This window comes from Taudactylus pleione, unplaced genomic scaffold, assembly GCF_031769625.1.
Source record: "Taudactylus pleione unplaced genomic scaffold, aTauple2 ptg000037l, whole genome shotgun sequence".
Taxonomy (NCBI): Eukaryota; Metazoa; Chordata; class Amphibia; order Anura; family Myobatrachidae; genus Taudactylus; species Taudactylus pleione.
In genome coordinates, this window is record NW_028284439.1 from 6,133,439 (window position 1) to 6,155,122 (window position 21,684).

A 21,684-nucleotide genomic window follows, 5' to 3' on the forward strand; every position below is an offset into this window, starting at 1 on the left:
CATAGGGGGGAGACTACAACTGGGGCCACTATTTAAGGAACATTGCATAAGGGTTACCACTATTGGGGGCACTGCATGGGGGGGTGGACTGCTACTGGGGGCACTGCATAGGGGGTACCACTATTGGGGGCACTATATAAGGGGCTTACTACTGGGGGCACAAGGGGCACTGAACAGGGGGGACCACTACTGGGGGCACTATATAAGGGACTTACTACTGGGGGCACAAGGGGCACTGCATAGGGGGGGATCACTACTGGGGGCACTACTGGAGGCCAGCATAAGGGTGTTATCTCCTGTGGCACACGGGGGCACTGCATATGGGCACTACGACAGGGGGCTGTCCCTAATCTTTATTTTTACCTTACATTAATCCCATATGGACCCGCCTCCTCCCTGAAACACTTTTACCTTACATTAATCCCATATGGACCCGCCTCCTCCCTGAAACACTTTTACCTTACATTAATCCCATATGGACCTGCCTCCTCCCTGAAACACTTGAGGGGGGGCGGCGCGGTAGCACGCACGTTCTTCGGTCACACTGGCTACACACTACTCCTCTGCCAGGGCCGCCTGCATGCATTTGCCCCCCAGGCTAAAAGTTGCCCATTGCAACCAATCAGATTCTACTTCTCATTTATCTAACACCTTCTAGAAGATAATACCTGGAATATGATTGGTTGCTATGGGCAACATCACTTCTTAATAGAACTCCCTTCTTAGTCAATTTACCCCTAAGTATTGTCTCTGGACAGTGATTAAAATACTTATTTATATAAAATCACAATTAGTGAGTGCAGATATGTCCTCACTCATCTAGCAACCATATGAGATGTAGGGCCTCATTCAGAGGCGGACGGAGGATGCAAGCGGTCGCTCAGAAACTGGGCGGCCGCTTGCATCCTGACCGGCCGCCTCTGTTTTGGTCGTTAGGCTGTGGGTTTACACCCACAGCTCTAACGACCGCTAGGGTGATGGTCGCGATGGCCCGGAGAGCTTCTGGCTCTGTCAGAGCCGGAAGCTCTCCACCACTGACATCACTAGTGATGTCAGTGGGGCCTCCCCCAAATGTTAGGTGTTCCCATGGGAACGCCTCCATTTGGGCTGCCACCCCCCCGGCCCGCCTTCCAAACGGGGCGAGCTGTCTATCAACATCGACAGGTTGCCCCCTTTGGAAAGAGACCCGCTACAACCGGCACTGTCGGTCGTAGTGGGTCTCACGCATGCGCATGAAGGAGCCGGCTCCCTCGTGCGCATGCGCACTTGACAAACATTGAGGCGGCCGTGCGGTCGAAGACCGTAGGGCCACCTCTGAATGAAAGCCGTAGTGTGACTAGGTTTTCATGTCTTATATGCACGCATCAAGGTGCATTGTAACGTATTCAGTCACAGCACTGTGTACTGAGACGCCAAACAGTTTAATACCGGTTTCCGTCCACCAGATGTCGCTTTTGTTAATAGTCTGAAATCATTGCAGTATAAAGCACTTACAGGCAGGCCAATCACCTACTGTACAGTGGGGCTAATTCAGAACTACACGCAAGTACAATGCTGAATACAGATTCCCGATTATTGTATTCCCAGGCATGAGACATGTCAGGTGTTGAGGCACTGATCTATGTTGACTGTGCACTTTGTAGATGTTTAGCCTGTGCATACCTATTGTACTACAATTAGAAGTGCTGCTTATATTTAATTTTTCTGCAATACAACAATTAATTAATCCTGTGGCAGTCCAAGGCAGTTAATGAGCTACACCTATTGCTTGGCTTATAAAATGCTGGCTCTATTGACAATAAATGTTAGATCATTTGTAAGCTAATTCTGTAACACAGTTACAGTTCCTTTAATTTAATTCTGATCATGATTTTGATCCTGCTATCCTGATTCTGCTCACTTGAGTTCCTTGCAGTCCTGAAAACCTGCCATTTTGTCACCAGTGTAATCCTGAGTTCCTGGTACACAGTTTTCAGTGTGCACATCTGAATTCCTGGCTCTCTTGGCACAATTCTAACTTACTGAAATTCTGCACTCCTCATACTCTGCAGCTCCAGTGTAATCTTGCATTCCATAATGAGACTTGTATACGAGTTAAATGCTGACATATCTTCTTACAGCTTACAGTACAGTATTGCTTTGCTTTCAATAATGTCACAGGCAGCAGGCTTATTCAAAATGGAAGCCTCTCATACTGCACAAGCCCCTATGCAATCACAATGAGAATAATCATTGCCATACAAATGACTACGACAGTCACAAATTCTATTTTATATTTTCACTGGGTTTTCAGCGTAAAAGTTGCAAACATGAATATGTCGTACGTGCAGTCTTTAATAAAATGTGATATTTTCATGATGAGACTTGAACTATAGTTGAATGCTAACATATCCTCTTAGAGCTTACTGTACAGTAACTTAAAAAAAATGAGTGACCCAGAGCCCATGGACCGCTATATTGTATCTACAATATAGCACTAACTGAATGACAGTTCCCACATGGTTTCCTTCACATTAGTCATGATTGGCTAAGGTCCCACTGCTCTTAGCCATTCATCGGCCGTTGTCATAGTAACTGGCCACTGGTTGGCTAAGACTAGCGAAAGTGCAGGAATACTTGTGGGTTTCTTGTCATTAAGTAGGTGCTGACGACCAGTGCGGCTGAGCAGGGGCTCCACCTCATTGGGGGCGCAGTGCAGCCAGCCGTGTCCCCTTTCTGGCTGCTCCACCTCTTTTCTCCCCACAGCACTTCTAAGCCTGCCTTCTCCCACCCCACAGCCATACACTGTTCATTCACTTTGCATTTTGTTAATTGATAAAAATAAACTCAACTGGATATACTGTGTGTGTGTGTGTATATATATATATATATATATATATATATATGTATTACTTAATACTAAGCTGATGACAGGGGCATATTAAGGCTTCTGTAATTTATCTAACACAGCCTGTAAAGTGGCAGAAGCTGATTGGTTGGTATGGGCTACTTCTCTATTTTATCTCTCTCCAAGATTAGATTAATCTCCCGCTATATGTCACAACTGACTTCTGTGTAACGTCACCTCTGCACACTGCAGGGAGGTTACACAGAACACCAGATATGTAGTGCAGTGTTCTCCACGTCCGCCCTATGAGCTCCATGTGGGGGTTCCAATGTCAAAATCACTTTGTAATCCAGGTTTTTCAGGATTATTGGTATCCAATCTCAGGACCCAAGGACTAAATTTGGGGTTTATAATAAGGGAAAAAAGAGTAGATAAAAAGCAATATGATTTTCAATATATTTTTGTTTGATTTTTTTTTTTTTGGTTATATGCTTTTCTTATTCTGTTGTGCCAGTGCTATCTACTGTAGTAGTTTTCCTTTCTACTACCCTGCTCCCTCCCTGCTATCCATCTGCTTAGTTACTGATATGATACCAGCATACAGCACAGTGATGAGTGCATTTTGGGGAATCTCTGAGTATTTGGAACTATTTTGGAAGAAGTGTGCAAGGTACGGTCCTTTTGTAGGTAGTGACCCTGGAAGTATGTGAAGTTGCCCATCACTGCTCTAAATACTACAACTATATAAGTAAAAGCAAGAACTACTGTAGTATGGGCCCAATTCTGAGATGGACACAATGGCGATTTTTGACACAGAGCAAGTGATTGTTTGCCATTGTGCATGCATATAAGCCGCACTGCACACATGCTGTGATTGTCTTGCGATTCCGCATACACAGAGAACCTATTCGCAAAGTGAGTGACAGGTAGTCAGCATTTGGGGGAGGTAACACTCCGGGGACAGTGGCAGGTGGGGAGTTTGGGGCGGTACACCTGTCAAACCGTAACGCATGTGTCCTAAGGCGAGCTTAGGGAGGACAGAAACCTCCCGTGGAGCAGAAGGGCTAGGGTGGTCAGAAAAACGCAGCTGTGTCTTACTGTTTCAACACCATTACATGGGGGTGTATAAATTAGCCATTGTTATTACATACGCAGCATGAGAGCCCTCTGTGTGTCAGGAGAGCTGCTGAGTCTGCGGCTTGTCAAACCTTCCGCAAGGGCAAGTTGACTGCTCAATGTGCATCGATGTTACTGATATTTATGCAGGAAAGCGACATCGCATGCAGATGAGAAGGCAGCGGTGGGCGTCCTTATGCTCTGGTAGGTTTTGGAACTGTCAGCATATTTTTGCAGTTCCGTGAATCAGGCCCTATATTTGTAATGTAGTGTTTGACATGAAATTTTTTTTTAATAACTATTATAAATATTATAAATATGTAGTTATTTTCTAAAGTGCATTTATGACCTTCTTATCAATCTTTATCTAAATATTGACTCATACAAGATTTTGTTCACTAAATTTAATGTTACATCTATTAAACCTACTATGTAAATATAACCATATAAATATAACCATGGCAACTGAATATTTCCTAACCCGCTAAACATTATAAAACATTCCTTTTCGTGTCTACACAATAAATGGATTTATTTTGTTTGATATGCATTGAAAGATACCAAAGAGGTTAATTGAGATCCCTACTTGAAAAATTAAACTGTCTTTTGCTCAACTACAGCATTTCCTAATAAGAAATATTATAATTTTCCAAACTCTTTGAGGTGACAATTTAATTAAACAATTGCTGTATTTTATTTGACATACTTATACGATCAAAGGAACTGTAAAGATCTCCGCTTCTGTGCCAGGTAATGTAAAATGTCATTTTGTATTTATTTTCCACACTCTTGGAATAAATGGTTACCTAGTAAGGAGTAAAGGTGGATGACATTTTAATAATCTCAGTGCAATAAAACTGCGCAGAAGAAGAAGCAACCGTAAACCCCCGTGTTTATTACCAGAATTAATTGCAAATACATGCCAGATGAATACAAGGACCAGAGATTAAAAAAAAAGTTTCCAGAGTGCCGTGTAAAGATTACTAAACTTATTGTCCACTGGGTAGTGTTAGATATCTTTACTTCAAGGAATAACTCAAAGTAATTCAAGAGCTGTAAAATATAAGCCATAAAAAGTGAACTACATAGCAGTCTTGATTCGTAAGCATTAACAAAACAGATTGCATGCAAAGCATACCTAATGAATGTTATATTAGTATTGGATTGACTCTCTTTCTTTCCAATAAGCTTTAATGCATAATCCGGTAAACACATCCATATTGCATTTATTTATAGAATCAGAAAGTACTTAATAATATATTACTGTTCATGCTGTATTACTGTGCAAGAAAGTTGTGTAGAAAAATTTGACATAAAACTACCTTACCGTGTGTTGCATTTTTTAACAAAAAAAAAAAAGACTATCTTATCCTAAATGTAAACGTGATGGGTATGGGATGCTGGAGCTCAGGATCCTTGCGGTCAGAATCCCGATGTCGACATCCCGACAGGGATAGGGTACCGACACCTGTCGGTAGATATCCTTACCATACCCCTAAACCTGACCCTCTCTTTCCGCATCCTAAACCTCTCCCTGCAGCCTAAACCTAACCCCCCCTAGTGCCTAACCCTCCCCCTAGTGGCTAATCCTAACCCTCCCCCTAACCCCACTACTTACCATCGGGATGCTGGCCCCGGGATTCTGACTGGTGTCGGGATTCCGTCGCCGGTATTCTGAGCACCGGCATCTCGACAGACAGGATTTAAACTGCATGCCATGTAAACACATATACACACAATCTAAATGACTATAAATAATGTTAAATAAATAAACCACTCTTAAAATAACCAACTATTTATTATTATTTTTATTGTATTACAGTGCTATTATTTCAGCAGAAAAATAAATTAACTAGTGAGTAGCCTGTTTTGTACAGATGGAGTGGGGTGGATTGGTACACTCCACAGAAGTGTTGGAAGTTATGTGTGTGCAGGTGTCGATACTGTAGAGTTATATAGGCCCACACCAGCAGATGACTCAAAATATGAACAGTCCTGGTACTTAACCAGTGGTGCTGGTTTATTGATAGATAGCAGGTACAACTGTACTCACTGTTATTTGTACACTGGTAATGGAGCAAAGCTATGAGTGGAATGAGGTCACTGGCTGCATGGAGAATCTCAACCTGTTCCTGTTATCCGAACCTGCCACTCGCCTGTGTATACTATTCTCATTGCATGGTGAGCGTTCCTGGTTTCTGCACCATTGATGCCGTCCCTGGTATCATCATGCACTATCCATTCCAGTATCCGGTCCGAATCCGGTTCTGTCTATGCCTGAGGCAGCTATCACACTAGTTGCACAGAGAATACCTACCTGTTCCTGTTATCCGAACCTACAACTCGCCAGTGTATACCATTCTCACTACTTGGTGAGTGTTCCTGGTTCCTGCTCCATTTGATCCCGTTCCTGGTATCATCACCTACTACCCATTATGGTGTTTTGTCTGCATCCAGTCCTGCTACCATCTGAGTGCTCATGGATCCTGGACTACAGCGACAACCCAGTTTCAGCCTGGTGAATACGTTGCCAAGATCTACCATTCCGGTTACAGTAAGAAGAGTGTTTTTATTATATGTCTACAGTACTAATCCAGTATCAGCCTGGCCAATCTAATGCCACACTCTCATTTGATTGCACATAACAACTTGTCTTCAACACCGAAGTCCCTGGTGGTCTAGCATCTCTCCGCTGAGACCCGGGTTCGATTCCTGGTCAGGGAAGTGTTCTTCACAACATGCCAGGAGGTCTCCTTAGACCTTCCAGCTTTCTGTACATGCCTCCAGAAACCAACACAGACGAATATCAGACACCGAGTTCACAAACAAATACTAGTCTGACATGGTCTTGGTTGGGGTATCAGACAGCAGATAGAACTCTGATGTTCCACAGCCTCATGGACCCCAGATGCCCCACACCACGGCTCATTGACCCTAGTTCCAGTGCTGCCCTACAGTATGAAGGCACAACTGTACCTCCATCCCCTACTACCTCCCTCTGCTGATTCATCCCACACCTATCTATGTGACCCTCACAACATGTCACTTCAAAATCTCCACTTACCTAAAACTCACAATATACTGATCCTCTCAAGTAACCTGGACTTTACAATTTGCTGATGCCTTCCGCTCACCTGAACTAACATGCTGAACCTTAGGTGATTTTAATCAGTATAGGTTACTTCATTGCAGTATTTATTAGTACTTAGCGTGCATACAGTCATTTTCTTTTTCTTGCATGGCACTTCAAGCCTCAGCATGGCAGCACCTCCTATTATGTTTAAAACTAGTGTGTGCAGTCCAGCCCCCCTACCCTTCCTCTGTATTTGTATATATACTGTAAAGTACAGTACTGTACACTTGATGGCAGAGACTCTTCTTGCTTCGAACTAGCACCCCCTCCCATTTGCCCTTTAATCAGTACAGGTGCTTTCATTGCTGTCTACATGTTAGAATGAGCACTAGTATGGTAAGCCCTTCATAAATTGACATAATATGTTCGCATTAGGAATGTTGTGGCCCCATCTGAAGGGGTTCACCCTGATGTGGTGGATGGGACTTGATACCTATTCTGTTAATTGTTATTGACTTGGAAATTAAATAAACTAAAAATACACTTACCAGACACCGTGTCACTGTCTGATGCTGATGCAGGCTTCTACCAACCAGTGTATACTTATTTTGTAGAGTCTAACAGTAGACATGACTCAGTAGTCTCACTTGTCAGTGCTGGTAGACAAGTACCGCTGGTCTGGATTTGGGTCCGCTGCAGTGCTGCAGCTGCCTCAGGGGTGAAAAAGGTGTCTGCAGTGTTGCTGTGCAGCTGACGGTGTTGCTTTCTGCTGCTTGGTTAGCCGAGCAATTGCTTCAACCCAGCTCGGCTCATCCTCATACTCCCCCTAGGTGGCCTGAGGTGGCAGGGGCTGACTGATTAGGGATGGCGCAATGTGGGTCATTGATTACTATGAAGCATGCTCAGCAGCAGATCGGAGGGCAGGGGTAACCTGTTTTTACTTAGTATTACGCCGGCAAATAACTGCAGATGAAGCCAAAGCCCCTAGGTATTTTGATTTTGGGCCTATCCAGACTCGGGGGCCCCTCTCAACCTAGGGGCCTGGTACAGGTGTACTCTTGTGCCCCCTGTCTCCGGTCTGGATTTTTTACCAGCTGAATATATCCTGCACTGCATAAACTGCATTTGAAGATATAATATTCTATTATCTGCTCTGATAAGTAAGATATAGAGTGTACTAGACTGTATCACTGACTGAAGTACAGTCTGAGAGTAAGCACATCTCTTTATGCTAGAATAGTTTAGGTATTTCTGCACTAAATAATAGAGATGAGCGGTTTGTTTTTCCTGGAAACTAAACACACCTGAACTTAGAGGATACAAATAAATATAAGTCCTGCCAAGACGGATCCCAGAATGAGGCAAAACGTCATCCTCCCAGCATCGGACCTCACATGTTTGGATTGCATATAAAAGTCCCTCCCTCATGATCGGGCACCATTTCACACAGGAGAGCAGAGGGAAAGGTGTGGGACTGTGTGCTGTGTACTGTAGTGAATACACTACTAACTTCTGCAAAGTCAAAATTCCATTGTCAGGATGCGGCCTGGGATCGGCCACTACTCACCTCCACGCCGGCATCCTTGGGCTTAGGTGTTCAGTCACTGGGAGTGGAAGTAAGTGGTGGCTGAGTATTCTCTCCAGGGTCTGCTAGGGCTTCTGTGCATGCACCCTGGTTCTCAGGGTGCTGGGCATGGGCGCAACCATGTTGGTCCATATCACCTGACTAGTATTCCCCAATGGTAGTCCTGTGGTCAATCAGCTGGTCCTCTGATCTAATGACAAGCTACCTAAGGGTATTTTAGTCTGACTCCAGGAACAGGAAACTGTTATTCAACTTCGCTGTTCCAGTGATTGTTATGCTCTCCGGTGTTTTCCACAAAGTATCTCCAGTGTGTTGTTTCAGCCCTCACGCTGACCTCCAGTGTTATTTGTTTTAGCTCCCATGCTAATTCTCAGCGTGTTACTTCAGCTCTCTCACCGAACTCCAGTCTTTCATGTAACAGTTCCTGTGTTGTATTTCAGTGTGCTGCTCAAGTCTCAAACTGCCTCTCTTCAAGCTGATTACTAATTTTGCTGTCCAGCTGCATCCCTGTGTTTACTTCGCTCCTAGGGGTAAGTTTACTAAGAATCGAGTCTGGGAGAGTTTGCTTTTTTTTCAACTCGATTAGCTTCACCTAAACTTGGGTGACTTGAAGCCCCTGAGACTCGCAAATTTACAAAGAAGTGAGTTTAGCTGAGAGTGAGATGGCCGATGGTGAAACAGAACGAGATTTCTCTCCCGAGTAGCAGGTTTTGCAGGAGATTTCTCCCCCGAGTAGCAGGTTTTGCAGGGGATAACTCACCCGAGATTGCAGTGTCTTCTTTCTGCAAAATTCTCCTGAGAAAGCAGCCTGCACATATCAATGAGATATGTGTAAGCTGCTTGTGTTTTACTTCTAAAAAACAGGTTAAAAGTGTAAAAAAAAATTACATAGGGCACCCCCCCCTAAAGCTTAACCAGCCCAGACTTGCCAGCCTGTCCTGGTTTCTAAAATTAAGGGGGAACGAAATGTGTAGGGTTCCACCGTAATTTAGAAACCAACACCAGGCTGCAGGGCCAGTCCTGGTTTTAAATATAGGGGTGAAAAATTTGCATAGGGTCCCCCCAATATTTAAAAACAGCACCAGACCCAAAATGGCCGGGCTGTAATGCCACAACCTGGAGACCCTTTCACCAGGGCTCCGGGGCATAGCATTATCAGCCCAAGCCGGTCAGGCCAAGATGGGGATCTCAGGGGAGGTGGGGACCCCCCCAAGAAAGGGTTCCCCCAAAACCCCAGGCTTGGACTGAAGCCCGGGGCTCTTCCCCTGCACCCCTGGAGCATTGGGTAAGGGGGTAATAAAGTGGACAAATAGAAGTAAACTATTGTATTTTACAGTGGGACTACAGATGCCAGCATGCCTGCCCTTTGGCACTTGTGGAACTACAAGTGCCAGCAGACAGGTGGCACCTGTACCCCACTGTAAAATAAATAGTTTAATAAAGACAAAACACACACACCGTGCCAAGTATAACTTTATTACATACACCTACCCATTCACACATACTTACCTGTACCAGATGCTTCTGTCCTCTTCTCCAGTAGAATCCATAATGACTGGCCCTGCAAAAAAGATTGCATACTCACCTACAGTGCTTTGCAAATGTATTCAACCCCCTTGGCTCTTTACCTTTTTTGTTATATTACAACCTGTAATTTATTTTATTTTTTTAATCTGAATTTTATGTGATGAAGCTGCACAAAATAGTCTAATTTGGTGAAGTGAAATGAGAAATATATATATATAAAAAAGAATCTTTATAAATAAAATTCTGAAAATTGGCATGTGCATATGTAATCACCCCCTTTGCTATGAAGCCCCTCAAAAGTTCTGCTGGTGCAGCCAATTACCTTCAGAAGTCACATAATTTAGTGAAATGAAGTCCAGCTGTGTGAAATATGTGTCACATGATCTATCAGTATAAGCACACCTTTTTTGAAAGTCCCCAGAGGCTGCAACACCACTAAGCAAGAGGCATTACATCATGAAGAACAAGGAGCTCTCCAAACAAGTCAGGGACAAAGTTGTTAAGAAATACAATTCTGGGTTGGGTTATAAAAAAATATCCGAATCTTTGATGATCCCCCGGAGCACCATCAAATCTATCATCATCAAATGGAAAGAACATGGTACCACAACAAACCTGCCAAGAGAGGGCCGCCCACCAAAACTCACAGACCGGGCAAGGAGGGCATTAATCAGAGAGGCAGCACAGAGACCAAAAGGTAACCCTGAAGGAGCTGCAGAGTTCCACAGCAGAGACTGGTGTATCTGCAAGTAACCACAATAAGCCGTACACTCCATAGAGCTGGACTTTATGGAAGAGTGGCCAGAAAAAACCATTACTTAGTGATAAAAATAAGAAGACACGATTTGAGTTTGCCAAAAGGCATGTGGACGACTCCCCAAATGTATGGAGGAAGGTGCTCTGGTCAGATGAGACTAAAATTGAACTTTTCAGCCACCAAGGAAAACGCTATGTCTAGTGCAAACCCAACACATGCCATCACCCCAAGAACACCATCCCCACAGTGAAACATGGTGGTGGCAACATCATGCTGTGGGGATGTTTTTCAGCAGCAGGGACTGGGAAACTGATTCGAGTCGAGGGAAAGATGGCTGGTGCTAAATACAGGGATATTCTTGAGCAAAACCTGTTTCAGTCTCCCTGTGATTTGAGACCGGGACAGAGGTTCACCTTCCAGGAGGACAATGACCCGAAGCATACTGCTAAAGCATCACTCGAGTGGTTTAAGGGGAAACATTTAAAAGTGTTGGTATGGCCTAGTCAAAGCCCAGATCTCAATCCAATTGAGAATCTGTGGTCAGACTTGAAGATTGCTGTTCACAAGTGGAAACCATCCAACATGAAGGAGCTGGAGCAGTTTTGCCTAGAGGAATGGGCAAAAATCCCAGGGGCAAGATGTGGCAAGCTCATAGAGACTTATACAAAGCGACTTGCAACTGTAATTGCCGCAAAAGGTGGCTCGACAAAGTACTGACTTTAGGGGGGTGAATAGTTATGCACGCTGAAGTTCTTTGTTATGTTGTCCTAAATGTTTGATTCACAATATAAAAAAAACACATCTTCACAGTTGTAGGCGTGTTCTGTGAATGAAATTATGCCCCCCTTTCAAACAATCCATTTTAATTCCAGGTTGTGAGGCAACAAAACTTGAAAAATACAAAGGGGGTGAATACTTTTGCAAGGCACTGGTATATCCTGGCGCTGGTCTCCGCAGTAATCCATGGACTTTGGGAAAATAAAAACGAGTTTACCGATCCACACACCCGGTATCAGTATGTGTGTTGCCACACATACTGATACCTCCCGAATGCCAGATGATGGGACTCAACTGGCTTTGCAGTCCCGCCAGTAAATCAGCAGCTGTGCTAACTGTAGAGCGGCCCTACAGTTAGCAGCCGCTGATTGGCTGGCGGGATGTGAAAACCCCATGCAGTCCCATTGGCTGGCATTTGGGAGGTATCAGTATGTGTGGCAATCTTTTTTGCAGGGACAGTCATTATGCATTCTACTGGAGAAGAGGACCAGAAGCATCTGGTATAGGTAAGTATGTGTGAATGGGTAGGTGTATGTAATAAAGTTATACTTGGCAATGTGCATGTCTTTTGTCTTTATTTAACTATTTATTTTACAGTGGGGGTACAGGTGCCACCCGTCTGCTGGCACTTGTAGTTCCACAAGTGCCAAAGGGGAGGCATGCTGGCACCTGTAGTCCCACTGTAAAATACAATAGTTTACTTCTATTTCCCCACTTTATTACCCCATACGCAATGCTCCAGGGGTGTGGGAAAGAGCCCCGGGCTTCAGACCAAGCCTGGGGTTTCATGGGGGGGACCCCTTCTTGGGGGGTCCAACATCCCCTGAGATCCCCGTCTTGGGCTGATAATGCTTTGGCCCCGGAGTTCCAGTGAAAGGGTCTCCGATTTGTGGCATTACAGCTTGGCCATTTTGGGTCTGGTGCTGATTTTAAATATAGGGGGAACCCTACGAAATTTTTTTCCCCCTATATTTAAAACCAGAACTGGCCCTGCAGTCTGGTGTTGGTTTCTAAATTACGGTGGAACCCTACACATTTTATTCCCCGTAATTTTAGAAACCAGGACAGGCTGGCAAGCCTGGGGCTGGTTAGGCTTTTTGGGGGATGACCTCATGTCATTTTTTATCTGATATTTACATTTTTTTCTCTGTTTACAGGCAGAAACATGCATTGATCACAGCGATCTGTGTGTGTTTCTGCCAAACTCTCAGATTACAGGCAGGTGTATTTTTTTCACAAGTTTTTACAGGAGAGTTTTCCCATCTCATGAGAGTTTAGAAACTCTCTGCTTGGTAAATTCCTGAATCCTATCTTCACCAGTGAAAATGTTCTCGAGTTTTGCCGATGGTGAACTGAAGAGAGTTTGCTAACTCTCCAGTATTTTCCTGTATCAAAGGAGATCTCTCTCCTGAGTTTGACATTAGTAAATTTGAGAGTGAGAAAAAATTCCCAAACTTTCCAGAGTTTACAAACTCTCAGCTTAGTAAATTTACCCCCTATAGTGGTTTCTACTGTGACTGCGTCTCAAGCTCTGCAGTATTCATTCCCAGTGAACCTCCCTCCTTTGATTCTCAGTATTTCATACCAAGTACCGATTACCATCGATTCTCAGTGTCTCATTCCAAGTGCTGATTACCATCGATTCTCAGTGTCTCATTCCAAGTGCTGACTACCATTGCCACTCAGCACCTCATACCAACTATCTATTACCATCGCCATTTAGCATCTCATACCAACTATCAATTACCATCGATTCCCAGTGTCTCATTCCAAGTGCTGACTACCATTGATTATCAGTGTTTCATACCAACTATCGACTAGCATAGCCATTCAGCATCTCATACCAACTATCGATTACCATCAATTCTCAGTGTCTCATTCCAAGTACTGACTACCATCGATTCTCAGTGTCCTACCAATTCTCAGTGTTTTCTACATTTGCCAGTGCATGTCTGCGATTGGATCTCTATCAACTCTCAGTACATCCCTGTCATGTCTACAATTCCTGTGTTTATCAGTGCAAGTCTGCCTTTGGATCATCTCCAGTGACTATCCTGATTCTAGTGTCTTCTAGCTTTTACACATCTCTAGGGTTCCTTGTGTTAATCTGTGCTAATATAGTTTCCCATCTTCCTGCCGCTCCCAGGTACCTGTCCAGATGGCCGTGACCTGCTCACTTGGTGCAGTGAAACCCATATCCCATCTGGAGGGATCACTGAAGGGGTCACTCCACGCCTCTTGGCAGGTCTAGCCAAACCTGGGTTTGGCCGCAATAGGGAGACCAAGCACTGTCACTCACCTGCTTGTTCCCTAGCCACCCTAACCCCCTGGATTTTGTCCTTACCTGAAGAACTTCCCATATGGTTCCTGATAGACATTAGGATATCAGGGTAGAAAGAGTTGTACAGTAGATGTTGATAAAGGTAGATGCAGTGGGTTTGGAAGGGTCATTGCAGGCATCATTGTCACTCAGAGTCAGTGTATGTGTGTTTATTGGTCACACACACTGCATACTCACACACTGCAGCAAACAGGCAACTGTGTGTGGTGCTCTTAATTGTTTGTTAAAGTGAACCTGCACTTTTTTAAAGAAAATAAAGGAAATCTATCACTTCAGTTTATTGTTTACTGTCCAGAAATAATCTACTGAGTCTGAGCCGCACCCCAAGAAGACTTTGGTTTGAGTCTTATCCTGTAATAAAAAAAATAATTTCCAAAAAAATGTTTTCCTGTTGTCTAAAACAACCCCACAGACTTTTCTAATTTAATTTAAAAATACTGTGTATTTCAAAAAGTATGTGTTAAGATGAGTGACGCAGCATATATTACTGTTCTGCGGGCAGTGGTATCCCACTCATCATCTGCACACCAAAACAATTATTGCAAAGAAGACCTTTTCCTGGTGTGTGAAAACAATTGCCAGTGTTTGTTTAAAGAAAGGATTTAAAAAACAAAAAATTGCATTGTGTGTTTTACTTTCAGTGTCAGCAAATTAACAACCCCCATTATCAGCACTCCAAAACAATTCTCACAAATACCGGTTCCTAGTGAGTGAAAACAATTGCCAATGTTTGAGGCCCCAAAACTTTCTGGACATTTTTGGCATTCAACAACTGCATGTAGAAGATTCCAGCAAATAAAGGATTAAAGCAACCTTGTGGTATTTTATATGCTTCAGCAACAGGGGGCACAGCATCAAGCCATCCAAATATACACAACAAGCTATGACATAGGGTGAGAAAGGGTACATACCTTAGTGCAGCACAGTGGACTAATGGAGAATACTGTACTTTAGTCCAGAACAGTGGACCAATGGACAATACTCTCCATTTTATGCAAGCTACTGAAACCATTTGAAATAGTAACCATTTAAATGAGTTCAGACATTGCCAGCCTCAGTCAGGTGATTCCCTTAATTAAACTACTGGAAAAGCAGGTAGAGAAACTGAAGGAGAGATTAAACAAAGTGATTCTGCTAAGTATGTTGAACTAGATTAAGTTCTTTATTCACTTCACCAGGACCAAAGGGTTTGCAACATCTTGAAATTGGATCACTACATTTTGGCCACCATGCTTGATCATAGGTTTATGATGTACATAATGTCTTTCTTTCCAACTGACACAAAGAGCTCCTTAAGAACAAGTTGTCAGCTCAAGTGGCATATGACATGACAAAATCTCCTGTTTCAGTTTCTCTTGCAAATGCTGATGCCAGGGAGAAAAACTGATCTTTTTCAAAAGACCCATTGGTGATGAGGATGAGTAAACTCAGTGCGCCAGAGTGAAGCGCCATTATGACTTCTGGTCAGGCTTAAAAGAATTGCCCACATTTATTGACACATCTACTGTGACTCAATCTGATACAATAAGCATCAATAGAATGGTGGATAATATTTTTTATGACAAATTATCATCTCACACAGTGCCTCATTCAGAGGCGGTCTGAGGATGCAAGCGGTCGCTCAGAAACTGGGCAGCCGCTTGCATCCTGACCGCCCGCCTCTGCATGCGCACTTGACAAACATCGAGGCGGCCGTGCGGTCATAGACTGTACGGCCGCCTCTGAATGAAGGCCACAGTCCCTTTGAATACTGGGAGATGAAAAGGGAATTTTGAGCCCTTTGTACAAATTACTTGGAAACAGTGTTTAGAACATCTGGGAACCTCGGGGAGCGATCGGCATAGGAGGTTACTTCCTCAAAAATTGGAAAAACTGATGTTTATAGAAAAAACTACAAATTCTTTGAGGAAGACTTTTGCTGCCAATTACAACAAAGTACAGAGACTTCCCAGTGGGGATTGGTTAATACAAGTGTGATTATGATATTAACACTGAGGGTAAGTATGAGGATGATCCCTGTTCCTGAAGTGCTTGGTTTGTTAAACTGTACATGTCCATTTAAATATTCAACATAAGGATGGGTGATTCCGCAATTCCAATTTGTATTATGAGCTTTGCCAAGATTGTGTTTGTTTGACAGGCAGTGTATATTACTGTACTTTATTGGCTCATTTATGTTCTTTTGTATCTTGCTTTACCAGCTTCTCATGCAGGTGTATAGGCCCCCGTTTCCTTTATCTTATCAGCAGATACAAATTAGTATCACAAAATCATATAATAATATAATTAATACTGAATTATTGACTTCAATTAGGCTGCTACTCTGCCTTGAATCCTGAGGTCTGTGATTTGCAGTTTGGATTTAGGGCTCAATTCAGACCCACTCACTAGATGAGTTCACATGCTAGATGCATATGCAAGTGATCGCATGGCAAGGCATTAGCACACCCACTGTGGCTTAGCGTGCGATCGCATTGTGTATGCAGACGCCCGCCAGCCTGTCTTAAGACACACACTTGCGCACATCATCTCCAGGAATTGTATGCAACCATCGGTACATCAGGTACCATTGGGTAAAATCAGTAGTGAACGCAGCTCTTGTGGCTGACCATACCCTACCACAAGCACTGCGAGTGCTTCAGTGTGAAATACAACCAAGTGACGTGCACTATGTGTGTGATCCTCCGGTCCATCACATCAGTGAGGACCAGGAGTTCACGTCTGCAAAAAGCTGCGGCTCTCATGATGGCAATGATTTTTTTTACACAAAATAGCTTTAATAAAGGTCCTACAAAAAATTTGATTGGCTAATGTACTTTGTAAATTAACAGAAAGCATTCTATTGGTTATTGTATGAGTCATGTGACCTACACCCTCACAAATATAATATGAGTTATGATAGGCTTGAGGCAGTGACATGCGTAAGCTAATTTAAATATTAATAAAAAAGATGAAAAATCGAGCTAGAAAAAATAAGCTAAACAAGAGTAGCATTCAAACCAACTTTTAATTTTGAACAACCATTCCCTTGGTCCAACCATACGTATTCTGCGGAAGCAATGACACACACTAACAATAATAAAGTTTATTGACATTGAAAAAAAAAAAAGGATTGCAAACATGGGAATAACAATTAAGCAAATTCATATAGTGATTGCTATTAATCGATTCAAGTATGTTTGCTGAATGAAATAGCAGGCAATCGAAAACTGACAGGACCACTTCCGGATTTCACTTGTGCGAGCATTCCCTGCAACCAAAGAGGAGACGGACGGTCGCTGTTTCGAACGTTCGCTAGCTAGAGGAGGGGTTGGGAGAATATGGGGCGGAAGATTAGCTGCGAGCGAACTTACGAGCGAGCGCTTGAATTTATATTTTTTCGTTCGTACGGCGGACGAGCGTACGGCCACTTGCGTCCGGCTCTGAATCAGGCCCTGTATCCTATAGAGCTCTTATTGGGGTGTTTCTCTTATTTCTCAAATCTATAAAGTGAGGGGATGTCAGTACTGAAGCCAACATAGTGACCTCTATATCCGAATTACCTTCTGCTGCTGTCCAACTGATTGGATATAATTGTTAGCAGTGAGTGCTGCTGTGAAATATTACCTACCTGATCCTAGATAATCACAGAGGACTTCTTTCCGTTTTTCCTTTCAGGACCCCACAGATCAATAGAATTGGGCCCTGATTCAGAGCCGGACGCTCTGACAGAGCGCTCGCTCTGAATCAGGGCCGTCCCTCTTACTTTTTGGAGCGGCCTCCTGGCCGCTCGCATAGCTGTGGGTGACAACCCACAGCTATAGTGAGCGGCCAAAATGATGGTCGCAATGGTCAAGACCATCGCGACCATCGGGCTTGTGACGAGACCCTTGTGGTAGTGTCTCGTCTACAGCAAGCCCTGGAGTGCTTTTGGTTCTATCAGAGCCACTAGTGATGTCAGTGGGGCTGGCTTCTGACGGTAGGCGTTCCCTTGGGAACGCCTCCGTCTGGCAGGCACTCCCCCGGCACGCCCACCAAAGGGGGCATGCTGTCAATCACCATCGATAGCACACCTCCTTTGGTGCGAGACCCATAACGACGGCTTGGCCATCGTTATTCGGGTTTTGTGCAAGCGCATGATGGAGCTACTGCCGTCGTGCGCATGCACACTTGGGCAACATCAGTGGGGCTGGCCCCAGATGGTAGGCGTTCCCGTCTGGGCAGCCACGCCCCCAGCACACCCACCAAAGGGGGCATGCTGTCAATCACCATCGATAGCACACCTCCTTTGGTGCGAGACCCATAATGACGGCTTGGCCATCGTTATTCGGGTTTTGTGCAAGCGCATGATGGAGCTACCGCCGTCGTGCGCATGCACACTTGGGCAACATCGACCCGCTTGCGAGCGCTCAGCGCTCGCGAGCGGGTCTGAATCAGGCCCTCTGTTTAAACAGCTTTCCCCAGTGTCTTGTACCTCACATACTGGCTCCTCCCTGGCTCTAGCACCACCTGCAGGAATGGTCCTCAGATGACCCAATACTCCTCCACATTTGCTGGATTCACAAGTACCTAGACTCTGGATTCAGCTGTACCTAGACTCCACCTGTCTCACTGACTACAGGATGCAGTCAGGAAGCCGAAAGGTTGAAATGCTGACCACCAGCTTCCCGACTGTCAAATCCCGGGAGGGTACTAATGACAGATGTTGAAATCTTGATGTCTGTCATTATACCTACACCAGGAGCCCAACGCCCAGCATACCAATCGAAGGTAAGCTGGACGGCAGGCGCGAACAGCTGCACGGGGATGGTTAGGTTAGGGGGTCCCGGGGGGGACTTAGGATTAGGCACCCCCTGGGAGGGTTAGAGTTAGGAAAGGGGAAGGGGGGGTTAGGGTTAGGCACCCCCGAGGGGAGGTTAGGGTTAGGCACCCCGGGAGACTAAGGTTTAGGCTGTGGGGAAGGGGGGGTTAGGTTTAGGCACTAGGGGGGAGGTTAGAGTTAGGCATCCCTAAGGGAGGGTTAGGGTTGGGGGGGTAGGGTTAGTAATACTCACCTAAATCCCCTTTCGGGATTTCCACTGCTTCCGGTCTGCCGGCATCAGGATTTGACCGCCGGCCTTACAGCCGGCGGTCATTCATACTGATTTCCTGACTACACCTATGCCAGGTCCCCTCTTCAACTCAATGATAACACTGCCACTCCATCACCACATCGACTGTGTGTCAGTGGTCAGTGCTGGTATGATGCAGCTACTATTCCTCTGGTTCAGGACCCCCTTATGACTATCCAAACAGGGAACCTTATTCTGTGTTCTAGTTATTTCTCTCTCCTCCAGTTCTGCCCATCATATGAAATTGTGTTCAGCTTCAGCACAGCACTGTCTCTCTTCTTTCTCCCCACTGAAATTATGGCTCTGTTGCTCACACTACAAGTACCTGACCGCAACTCCTCTACCTTCTCTTTTAGCCATTGACTCAGGCCAGCCATCACTTTTTTTTTAATTCGCCAAGTGCACAGTCTGCAACACTGGCACTAATAGTATTTTTTGCAGCCAGGACCTTCTGGCAGATTCTGTCCCACACCAAAAATTTTGCATAAGTACATATATTATAATATACAGTATATATTCTGTATATACTGTATATATGTCCTGACTAAATGACTTATCAATACACAGCCCAAACCACTTGACCTAGAAACATGAAAATCGGGGAGTGTATTCGTAAGCAGGGATTTTTCTAAATTCATCTCATAAGGGTTAAAAAGGGCTAAAATGTTTCCATCCCCTGTGCAATGTCCTTATTGAATGACTCATCGTGGCTGCACAGATGAGGAAGGGGAATGTGTTACTACACAGGTATGGGGTGAATGTGTTACTACACAGGTGAGGGAGGGTAATGTGTTACTACAGGGGTGAGCAGACGTAATGTGTTACTACAGAGGTGAGGTAGGGGAATGTGTTACTAAAGGGGTGAGTGGGGGTGATGTATTACAACATGGGTGAGGAAGGGAAATGTGTTACTACAGAGGTGAGAGACTGGAATGTGTTAGTAAACAGGTGAGGGAGGGTAATGTCTTACCATAGCAGTGAGGGAGAGGATGCATTACTATAGAGGTGAAGGATTAACGGGCCATTACTGTAATGGTGAGATGGAAATGGAAACAGTGAATACCTAAGGTCTACCCAGGTGAAACTGGATACATCAGCTAATATATATATATATTTCTAAAAAAGAAATGAGAAAAAACGCCTCCTAGTGCAATATCATATCTATTAATTTTTCCACCACCAGTCAATAATCACCCATAAGGTAGAGGTGTACCTAATGCAGTGGTATAAACCACTATCTTGTTTATAAATGGAAATATCTCTCCAAATAGAAATCTCCCTTAATGGTAGTCATGTGGGGTATAATCATCCAAAACCGCATTCAAGTGTCTCATGAATGTGCCATTATACAGATAGGATGCTTCAACTGTGGCTTAACTTGGGTGCACAAATATGGCTGACCAGTATGGTTGGTAGCAGCGGTGGGACTTGGGGGAAGGAAGTGGGCGTTAGCTGCGGAAAGGATCTGGGTGGGTATCGGGCATGAGATACTTCTTTGCTGCTGATGAGCACCTCTGTTGTCTGTTCAATTCAATACTATTTCATCCAATTTTTTATTTTCTTCATTAACATCACTATTTATACGTCTCACTCGCAACATTTACGAGTAAATAATCCCATTTTTAATCCTCTAGGATGACAACTTTGCATCCTTAACAGTGTGTTCCTATCTGTGAGCTTCAAGTACAAGGATGTAGAAAAAAAAAGTAAAAAAAAAAAATTTTACTGAGAGGATATGATTTGCAGCTACTCCTTAATACTAAAAACAAGTGTTGACCCTGGAGAGGGAAACTTTACTTAAGAGTGGTAGTAAGGCTGATAAGAACAGCACTAATCCGATTATACCATGGGTTAATAAACTTTATCAAAATAGTACTTTGGTTAATCAGGCATCCAAGAGGTTATGGCCCATAATACAATCAGACCGAGATTTAAAACTTGAAGATACTAAATTGTTATCCTGTACTCTTGAAGAAAAAATCTACAAGATAAGCTTGTCAAGACTGTTGTCACTAATATGGGTAAAACTACCACTAGACACTTCTTGACCAGAAAGAAGCGCTGTTATAGTTGCCCGTGTACTACATGAAGATACCTAATCTCGGGCCAATGGTTTAATCAACCTTATTCAGGTATAAAGATATATATAAAACACCATTTAACATGTAAGACCAAGTTTGTGGTCTATCAAATAATTTTCCCCTGTGGTATGTCCTATATAGGAAAAACAGAACGGATGTTTAAAGAGTGGATGGCACTCCACTGCTCGGCAATCCGAGTGGCATTAAATGGGGGTGCCTGTGAAAAGCCGGTAGCATGCCATTTTAGGCAAGCGGAGAATAGCCTGGCATCTATCAAGTATCGCATGATAGACCATATACCCAAATTGATTCAGGGGGGGGGATAGGTCAAAAAAACTTCTCCAATGTGAATCGCGATGGATTCATCGCATGAATAGTTTGGCCATTTATGGTCTCAATTAGACATTGGGTCTGCACTCTTTTCTATACTTGGGATTAACCATAAGGTGATCCATATATATTAGATTGATTCATATGATGCGCCATGTAGTCTGTGATTTTGTTCCCCGG